We start from the raw sequence: 10,485 nt of genomic DNA, 5'->3' as shown, positions 1-10,485 counted from the left end.
AGAAGGTGGAGTCAAGAGTTTTATCTGTGCCATTTAAAAATGTCTATGAAACATCCCAAATGGAGAATGTTTCATATGCAGTTATCTGTGAGCCTGGGTCAGGAGAAAGATGTGGGCTGTGGATGGAAATTGGAGAATCTTGAATATATAAAATTTTGAAAGTGGTGAGAGTTGCTTGGACTACCGAGTGAATGATTATCCGACGAGAAAATCCTCGGGACCTGGGGCACAGGAGCAATTTGGGGAAGTGAGCTGGACACTCAGGTTTAACCTGTGCACGACCGCCATGGCCGTCGGAACGTAAAAACTACGTTTCCCAGAAGCACCTTCGGCCCCTGGTTCCGGGTCATAGGCTGCCAATGAAACCCCGCCAGATTTGGAAGTCGGAAGTGAAGCGCAAGCCATTACTCTCTGGAGGCGGTGGCCAGAAGACACATGGGCAGAGTAACGGTATGCTGCACTTTGTTTCTTGCCGTGGGTCGCCCCAAACGTCTTTCTTTCTTGCCCCCCGCCCCCGCTCCGCTTCCCCGTGGCAGACAGGAACCTTTTCGGCCCTTCGGCGGCGGCTTCCTTGACTTCCGCTCACCCAGCTGTGCCCCCACACCTGTAAGCCCGCTTTCCTCGCTTAACCCCATCACGCCCGGCGTTCCTGAGGCCCGCGAGGCAGAGGGGAGTCAGTGGATTCGGGAAGCCAGACAAACGGCCTAGTAGAATATTTTAGGCGCTGTGTTAAGCGCTATGAAACTCTGGGGACGCGAGGACCACCGTGTGTACAGACGTGGCGTTTTCAGAAAGCTGAGAGTGCGTGGGATGGGTGCGGAAAACCTGGTCGAAGTGAGTTCAGAAGCTAATGATAGGGCGAGGATAATCAACTTTGATTTGCCCTGTTGTCATTCTTGTCTGATATTAATATAGGCACACTGATTCTCTTTTTGCTAGCATTTGCCTGGAATAACTTTTATTCCCGAACTTCAACCTTTCGGTTGAATAGCTATATTTTAATTATTTTAGCTGGCCCTTGTTTAAATAGTCTATGACTGATTTTAAGAATTCAGGTCAACATTCTGTTACTTAACTTGAGAGTTAATCCATTAATATTTATTGTGATTACGGACATTTTACTTTGATTTTTGCCTTTTTAGTTTGTGCTTCCCGTTTATCCTTTTCCTTTCAAACGTTATTTATTGGGAAACAGAACATACATGCCAAATAAAGAATGAACTTACATATATATAATTAAAAGGTTGCAACGCCAAAGTGACTTAATAAACCAGGCCAAGAAAGTGATTATTAACCCCCTAAAACTTGTGTACTCCTTCCAAACAGCATTATTCTCCTTATGGATTTTACCGCTTAGATGTGTTTCCCAAAAAATGCGTTTCCTAATTTGTTAATAGATAGTACTTTTGGGGACATCCTTTTTTGTTCATATATCTTTTAATTAACCCACGTTGATGCGCCTAACAGTGAAAATGCATATGCCAAAACTTATTTGTGCATTCTACATATGAGTATTTGTTTTCATTTTTCGCTGTAAGCATTTTGTACATGTCAAAGTGCATGTGTAAGAGTGTATATACACCCTGGGTCATGGGGTGTGTGCTTAGTTCATTTCTTTAGGTAGTGCCAAAATGTTTTCCACTGTGGTAGTGAGATGGTATCTTAACTTTTTTTCCTTTTGGTTACTTTTTTTTTTTTAATTAAAGAAAAAAAAAAGAAATTAACCCAACATTTAGAAATCTTTCCATTCTACATATGCAATCAGTAATTCTTAACATCATCACATAGATGTATGATCATCATTTCTTAGTACATTTGCATCGGTTTAGAAGAAGAACTAGCAAAAGAACAGAAAAAGATATAGAATGTTAATATAGAGAAAAAAATACAAATAATAATAATAGTAAAAAAAAAAGAAAAAAAAGACGAACAGAAAAAAGCTATAGTTCAGATACAGCTTCATTCAGTGTTTTTTTTTTGTTTTTTTTAATTAATTAATGGAAAAAAAAAACAGAAATTAACCCAACATTTAGAAATCATACCATTCTACATATGCAATCAGTAATTCTGAACATCATCACATAGATTCATGATCATCGTTTCTTAGTACATTTGCATCGGTTTAGAAGAACTAGCGACACACCAGACAAAAATATAGAATGTTAATATAGAGAAAAGAAATAAAAGTAATAATAATAGTAAAAAAAACAAAACAAAAACGAACAAACAAACAAAAACAAACAAACTAAACCTATAGCTCAGATGCAGCTTCATTCAGTGTTTTAACATGATTACTTTACAATTAGGTATTATTGTGCTGTCCATTTTTGAGTTTTTGTATCTAGTCCTGTTGCACAGTCTGTATCCCTTCAGCTCCAATTACCCATTATCTTACCCTGTTTCTAACTCCTGCTGGACTCTGTTACCAATGACATACTCCAAGTTTATTCTCGAATGTCGGTTTACATCAATGGGACCATACAGTATTTGTCCTTTAGTTTTTGGCTAGACTCGCTCAGCATAATGTTCTCTAGGTCCATCCATGTTATTACATGCTTCATAAGTTTATTCTGTCTTAAAGCTGCATAATATTCCATCGTATGTATATACCACAGTTTGTTTAGCCACTCGTCTGTTGATGGACATTTTGGCTGTTTCCATCTCTTTGCAATTGTAAATAACGCTGCTATAAACATTGGTGTGCAAATGTCCGTTTGTGTCTTTGCCCTTAAGTCCTTTGAGTAGATACCCAGCAATGGTATTGCTGGGTCGTATGGCAATTCTATATTCAGCTTTTTGAGGAACTGCCAAACTGCCTTCCACAGTGGTTGCACCATTTGACATTCCCACCAACAGTGGATAATTGTGCCTCTTTCTCCGCATCCTCTCCAGCACTTGTCATTTTCTGTTTTGTTGATAATGACCATTCTGGTGGGTGTGAGATGATATCTCATTGTGGTTTTGATTTGCATTTCTCTAATGGCCAGGGACATTGAGCATCTCTTCATGTGCCTTTTGGCCATTTGTATTTCCTCTTCTGATAGGTGTCTGTTTAAGTCTTTTTCCCATTTTGTAATTGGGTTGGCTGTCTTTTTGTTGTTGAGTTGGACAATCTCTTTATAAATTCTGGATACTAGACCTTTATCTGATATGTCATTTCCAAATATTATCTCCCATTGTGTAGGCTGTCTTTCTACTTTCTTGATGAAGTTCTTTGATGCACAAAAGTGTTTAATTTTGAGGAGCTCCCATTCATTTATTTCCTTCTTCAGTGCTCTTCCTTTAGGTTTAAGGTCCATAAAACCGCCTCCAGTTGTAAGTTTCATAAGATATCTCCCTACATTTTCCTCTAACTGTTTTATGGTCTTAGACCTAATGTTTAGATCTTTGATCCATTTTGAGTTAACTTTTGTATAGGGTGTGAGATACGGGTCTTCTTTCATTCTTTTGCATATGGATATCCAGTTCTCTAGGCACCATTTATTGAAGAGACTGTTCTGTCCCAGGTGAGTTGGCTTGACTGCCTTATCAAAGATCAAATGTCCATAGATGAGAGGGTCTATATCTGAGCACTCTATTCGATTCCATTGGTTGATATATCTATCTTTATGCAAATACCATGCTGTTTTGACCACTGTGGTTTCATAATATGCCTTAATGTCCGGCAGCGCAACACCTCCAGCTTCGTTTTTTTTCCTGAAGATGTTTTTAGCAATTCGGGGCACCCTGCCCTTCCAGATAAATTTGCTTATTGGTTTTTCTATTTCTGAAAAATAAGTTGTTGGGAGTTTGATTGGTATTGCATTGAATCTGTAAATCAATTTAGGTAGGATTGACATCTTAACTATATTTAGTCTTCCAGTCCATGAACACGGTATACCCTTCCATCTATTTAGGTCTTCTGTGATTTCTTTTAGCAGTTTTTTGTAGTTTTCTTTATATAGGTCTTTTGTCTCTTTAGTTAAATTTATTCCTAGGTATTTTATTCTTTTAGTTGCGATTGTAAATGGGATTCGTTTCTTGATTTCCCCGTCAGCTTGTTCATTAGTAGTGTATAGAAATGCTACAGATTTTTGAATGTTGATCTTGTAACCTGCTACTTTGCTGTACTCATTTATTAGCTCTAGTAGTTTTGTTGTGGATTTTTCCGGGTTTTCGACGTATAGTATCATATCTTCTGCAAACAGTGATAGTTTTACTTCTTCCTTTCCAATTTTGATGCCTTTTATTTCTTTTTCTTGTCTAATTGCTCTGGCTAGAACCTCCAACACGATGTTGAATAATAGTGGTGATAATGGACATCCTTGTCTTGTTCCTGATCTTAGGGGGAAAGTTTTCAATTTCTCCCCATTGAGGATGATATTAGCTGTGGGTTTTCCATATATTCCCTCTATCATTTTAAGGAAGTTCCCTGGTATTCCTATCTTTTGAAGTGTTTTCAACAGGAAAGGATGTTGAATCTTGTTAAATGCCTTCTCTGCATCAATTGAGATGATCATGTGATTTTTCTGCTTTGATTTGTTGATATGGTGTATTACATTAATTGATTTTCTTATGTTGAACCATCCTTGCATACCTGGGATGAATCCTACTTGGTCATGATGTATAATTCTTTTAATGTGTTGTTGGATACGATTTGCTAGAATTTTATTGAGGATTTTTGCATCTATATTCATTAGAGAGATTGGTCTATAGTTTTCTTTTTTTTTTTTTTATTAATTAAAAAAGGAATTAACAAAAGAATTAGAAATCATTCCAATCTACATGTACAATCAGTAATTCTTAATAACATCACATAGTTGCATATTCATCATTTCTTAGTATATTTGCATCGATTTAGAAAAAGAAATAAAAAGACAACAGAATAAGAATTAAAACAATAATAGAAAGAAAAAAAACAAAAACAAAAAACCTATACCTCACATGCAGCTTCATTCAGTGTTTTAACATAATTGCATTACAATTGGGTAGTATTGTGCTGTCCATTTCTGAGTTTTTATATCCAGTCCCGTTGTACAGTCTGTATCCCTTCATCTCCAATTATCCCTTCTCTCTTTTTTTTTTTTTAATTAACGGAAAAAAAAGAAATTAACCCAACATTTAGAGATCATACCATTCTACACATGCAATCATTAATTCTTAACATCATCACATAGATGCATGATCATCCTTTCTTAGTACATTTGCATTGGTTTAGAAGAACTAGCAACATAACCGAAAAAGATATAGAATGTTAATATAGAGAAAAAAAATAAAAGTAATAATAGTAAAATCAAAACAAAACAACACAAAACAAAACAAAAACCTATAGCTCAGATGCAGCTTCATTCAGTGTTTTAACATGATTACTTTACAATTAGGTATTATTGTGCTGTCCATTTTTGAGTTTTTGTATCTAGTCCTGTTGCACAGTCTGTATCCCTTCAGCTTCAATTACCCATTGTCTTACCCTGTTTCTAACTCCTGCTGAACTCTGTTACCAATGACATATTTCAAGTTTATTCTCGAATGTCCGTTCACATCAGTGGGACCATACAGTATTTGTCCTTTAGTTTTTGGCTGGATTCACTCAGCATAATATTCTCTAGGTCCATCCATGTTATTACATGGTTCATAAGTTTATTCTGTCTTAAAGCTGCATAATATTCCATCGTATGTATATACCACAGTTTGTTTAGCCACTCTTCTGTTGATGGAGATTTTGGCTGTTTCCATCTCTTTGCAATTGTAAATAATGCTGCTATAAACATTGGTGTGCAAATGTCCGTTTGTGTCTTTGCCCTTAAGTCCTTTGAGTAGATACCTAGCAAAGGTATTGCTGGGTCGTATGGCAATTCTATATTCAGCTTTTTGAGGAACCGCCAAACTGCCTTCCACAGTGGTTGCACCCTTTGACATTCCCACCAACAGTGGATAAGTGTGCCTCTTTCTCCGCATCCTCTCCAGCACTTGTCATTTTCTGTTTTGTTGATAATGGCCATTCTGGTGGGTGTGAGATGATATCTCATTGTGGTTTTGATTTGCATTTCTCTAATGGCCAGGGACATTGAGCATCTCTTCATGTGCCTCTTGGCCATCCGTATTTCCTCTTCTGAGAGGTGTCTGTTCAAGTCTTTTTCCCATTTTGTAATTGGGTTGGCTGTCTTTTTGTTGTTGAGATGAACAATCTCTTTATAAATTCTGGATACTAGACCTTTATCTGATATATCATTTCCAAATATTGTCTCCCATTGTGAAGGCTGTCTTTCTACTTTCTTGATGAAGTTCTTTGATGCACAAAAGTGTTTAATTTTGAGGAGCTCCCATTTATTTATTTCCTTCTTCAGTGCTCTTGCTTTAGGTTTAAGGTCCATAAAACCGCCTCCAGTTGTAAGATCCATAAGATATCTCCCAACATTTTCCTCTAACTGTTTTATGGTCTTAGACCTAATGTTTAGATCTTTGATCCATTTTGAGTTAACTTTTGTATAGGGTGTGAGAGATGGGTCTTCTTTCATTCTTTTGCATATGGATATCCAGTTCTCTAGGCACCATTTATTGAAGAGACTGCTCTGTCCCAGGTGAGTTGGCTTGACTGCCTTATCAAAGATCAAATGTCCATAGATGAGAGGGTCTATATCTGAGCACTCTATTCGATTCCATTGGTCGATATATCTATCTTTATGCCAATACCATGCTGTTTTGACCACTGTGGCTTCATAATATGCCTTAAAGTCAGGCAGCGCGAGACCTCCAGCTTCGTTTTTTTTCCTCAAGATGTTTTTAGCAATTCGGGGCACCCTGCCCTTCCAGATAAATTTGCTTATTGGTTTTTCTATTTCTGAAAAATAAGTTGTTGGGAGTTTGATTGGTATTGCATTGAATCTGTAAATCAGTTTAGGTAGGATTGACATTTTAACTATATTTAGTCTTCCAATCCATGAACACGGTATGCCCTTCCATCTATTTAGGTCTTCTGTGATTTCTTTTAGCAGTTTTTTGTAGTTTTCTTTATATAGGTTTTTTGTCTCTTTAGTTAAATTTATTCCTAGGTATTTTATTCTTTTAGTTGCAATTGTAAATGGGATTCGTTTCTTGATTTCCCCCTCAGCTTGTTCATTACTAGTGTATAGAAAAGCTACAGATTTTTGAATGTTGATCTTGTAGCCTGCTACTTTGCTGTACTCATTTATTAGCGCTAGTAGTTTTGTTGTGGATTTTTCCGGGTTTTCGACGTATAGTATCATATCGTCTGCAAACAGTGATAGTTTTACTTCTTCCGTTCCAATTTTGATGCCTTGTATTTCTTTTTCTTGTCTAATTGCTCTGGCTAGAACCTCCAACACAATGTTGAATAATAGTGGTGATAGTGGACATCCTTGTCTTGTTCCTGATCTTAGGGGGAAAGTTTTCAATTTTTCCCCATTGAAGATGATATTAGCTGTGGGTTTTTCATATATTCCCTCTATCATTTTAAGGAAGTTCCCTTGTATTCCTATCTTTTGAAGTGTTTTCAACAGGAAAGGATGTTGAATCTTGTCGAATGCCTTCTCTGCATCAATTGAGATGATCATGTGATTTTTCTGCTTTGATTTGTTGATATGGTGTATTACATTAATTGATTTTCTTATGTTGAACCATCCTTGCATACCTGGGATGAATCCTACTTGGTCATGATGTATAATTCTTTTAATGTGCTGTTGGATACGATTTGCTAGAATTTTATTGAGGATTTTTGGATCTGTATTCATTAGAGAGATTGGTCTGTAGTTTTCTTTTTTTGTAATATCTTTGCCTGGTTTTGGTATGAGGGTGATGTTGGCTTCATAGAATGAATTAGGTAGTTTTCCCTCCACTTCGATTTTTTTGAAGAGTTTGAAGAGAATTGGTACTAATTCTTTCTGGAACGTTTGGTAGAATTCACATGTGAAGCCATCTGGTCCTGGACTTTTCTTTTTAGGAAGCTTTTGAATGACTAATTCAATTTCTTTACTTGTGATTGGTTTGTTGAGGTCATCTATGTCTTCTTGAGTCAAAGTTGGTTGTTCATGTCTTTCCAGGAACCCGTCCATTTCCTCTAAATTGTTGTATTTATTAGCGTAAAGTTGTTCATAGTATCCTGTTATTACCTCCTTTATTTCTGTGAGGTCAGTAGTTATGTCTCCTCTTCCATTTCTGATCTTATTTATTTGCATCCTCTCTCTTCTTCTTTTTGTCAATCTTGCTAAGGGCCCATCAATCTTATTGATTTTCTCATAGAACCAACTTCTGGCCTTATTGATATTCTCTATTGTTTTCATGTTTTCAATTTCATTTATTTGTGCTCTAATCTTTGTTATTTCTTTCCTTTTGCTTGCTTTGGGGTTAGCTTGCTGTTCTTTCTCCAGTTCTTCCAAATGGATAGTTAATTCCTGAATTTTTGCCTTTTCTTCTTTTCTGATATAGGCATTTAGAGCAATAAATTTCCCTCTTAGCACTGCCTTTGCTGCGTCCCATAAGTTTTGATATGTTGTGTTTTCATTTTCATTCGCCTCGAGGTATTTGCTAATTTCCCTTGCAATTTCTTCTTTGACCCAGTCGTTGTTTAGGAGTGTGTTGTTGAGCCTCCACGTATTTGTGAATTTTCTGGCACTCTGCCTATTATTGATTTCCAACATCATTCCTTTATGGTCCGAGAAAGTGTTGTGTAATATTTCAATCTTTTTAAATTTGTTAAGACTTGCTTTGTGACCCAGCATATGGTCTATCTTTGAGAATGATCCATGAGCACTTGAGAAAAAGGTGTATCCTGCTGTTGTGGGATGTAATGTCCTATAAATGTCTATTAAGTCTAGTTCATTTATAGTAATATTCAGATTCTCTATTTCTTTGTTGATCCTCTGTCTAGATGTTCTGTCCCTTGATGAGAGTGGTGAGTTGAAGTCTCCAACTATTATGGTATATGAGTCTATTTCCCTTTTCAGTGTTTGCAGTATATTCCTCACGTATTTTGGGGCATTCTGATTCGGTGCGTAAATATTTATGATTGTTATGTCTTCTTGTTTAATTGTTCCTTTTATTAGTATATAGTGTCCTTCTTTGTCTCTTTTAACTGTTTTACATTTGAAGTCTAATTTGTTGGATATTAGTATAGCCACTCCTGCTCTTTTCTGGTTGTTATTTGCATGAAATATCTTTTCCCAACCTTTCACTTTCAACCTATGTTTATCTTTGGGTCTAAGATGTGTTTCCTGTAGACAGCATATAGAAGGATCCTGTTTTTTAATCCATTCTGCCAATCTATGTCTTTTGATTGGGGAATTCAGTCCATTAACATTTAGTGTTATTACTGTTTGGATAATATTTTCCTCTACCATTTTGCCTTTTGTATTATATATATCATATCTGACTTTCCTTCTTTCTACACTCTTTTCCATATCTCTCTCTTCTGTCTTTTTGTGTCTGACTCTAGTGCTCCCTTTAGTATTTCTTGCAGAGCTGGTCTCTTGGTCACAAATTCTTTCAGTGACTTTTTGTCTGAGAATGTTTTAATTTCTCCCTCATTTTTGAAGGATAATTTTGCTGGATATAGGAGTCTTGGTTGGCAGTTTTTCTCTTTTAGTATTTTAAATATATCATCCCACTGTCTTCTAGCTTCCATGGTTTCTGCTGAGAAATCTACACAAAATCTTATTGGGTTTCCCTTGTATGTAATGGATTGTTTTTCTCTTGCTGCTTTGAAGATCTTCTCTTTCTCTTTGACCTCTGACATTCTAACTAGTAAGTGTCTTGGAGAACGCCTATTTGGGTCTAATCTCTTTGGGGTGCGCTGTACTTCTTGGATCTGTAATTTTAGGTCTTTCATAAGCGTTGGGAAATTTTCAGTGATAATTTCTTCCATTAGTTTTTCTCCTCCTTTTCCCTTCTCTTCTCCTTCTGGGACACCCACAACACGTATATTTGTGCGGTTCATATTGTCCTTGAGTTCCCTGATACCCTGTTCAAATTTTTCCATTCTTTTCCCTATAGTTTCTGTTTCTTTTTGGAATTCAGATGTTCCATCCTCCAAATCACTAATTCTATCTTCTGTCTCTTTAAATCTATCATTGTAGCTATCCATTATTTTTTCTATGTTTGCTACTTTATCCTTCACTTTCATAAGTTCTGCGATTTGTTTTTTCAGTTTTTCTATTTCTTCTTTATGTTCATCCCATGTCTTCTTCATGTCCTCCCTCAATTTATCGATTTCATTTTTGAAGAGGTTTTCCATTTCTGTTCGTATATTCAGCATTAGTTGTCTCAGCTCTTGTGTCTCATTTGAGCTATTGGTTTGTTCCTTTGACTGAGCCATATTCTCAATCTTTTGAGCGTGGACAGTTATCTTCTGCTGCTGGCGTCTGGGCATTTATTCAGATTTCTCTTGGTGTTGGACCCAGCAAGGTTGTAATATTTTTCTGTGAAATCTCTGGGTTCTGTTTTTCTTATCCTGCCCAGTAGGTGGCGCTCGTGGCACCCGTTTGTCTGCGG

General features: G+C 36.5%; 1 long non-coding RNA gene across 2 annotated transcripts in view; it reads left to right on the top strand.

The window, feature by feature from the left end:
• Nucleotides 1–361: 361 nt before the first annotated feature.
• Nucleotides 362–10,485, top strand: part of LOC143650400 (uncharacterized) — an 88,452-nt gene continuing 78,328 nt past the window's right edge. For both annotated transcript variants that reach the window (XR_013159544.1, XR_013159543.1), the window contains exon 1: nt 362–450. This is a non-coding gene — a long non-coding RNA (uncharacterized LOC143650400). The remainder of the gene's footprint in view (nt 451–10,485) is intronic.

This window comes from Tamandua tetradactyla, chromosome 11, assembly GCF_023851605.1.
Source record: "Tamandua tetradactyla isolate mTamTet1 chromosome 11, mTamTet1.pri, whole genome shotgun sequence".
Taxonomy (NCBI): Eukaryota; Metazoa; Chordata; class Mammalia; order Pilosa; family Myrmecophagidae; genus Tamandua; species Tamandua tetradactyla.
This window is presented reverse-complemented; position numbering and strand designations above follow the sequence as displayed.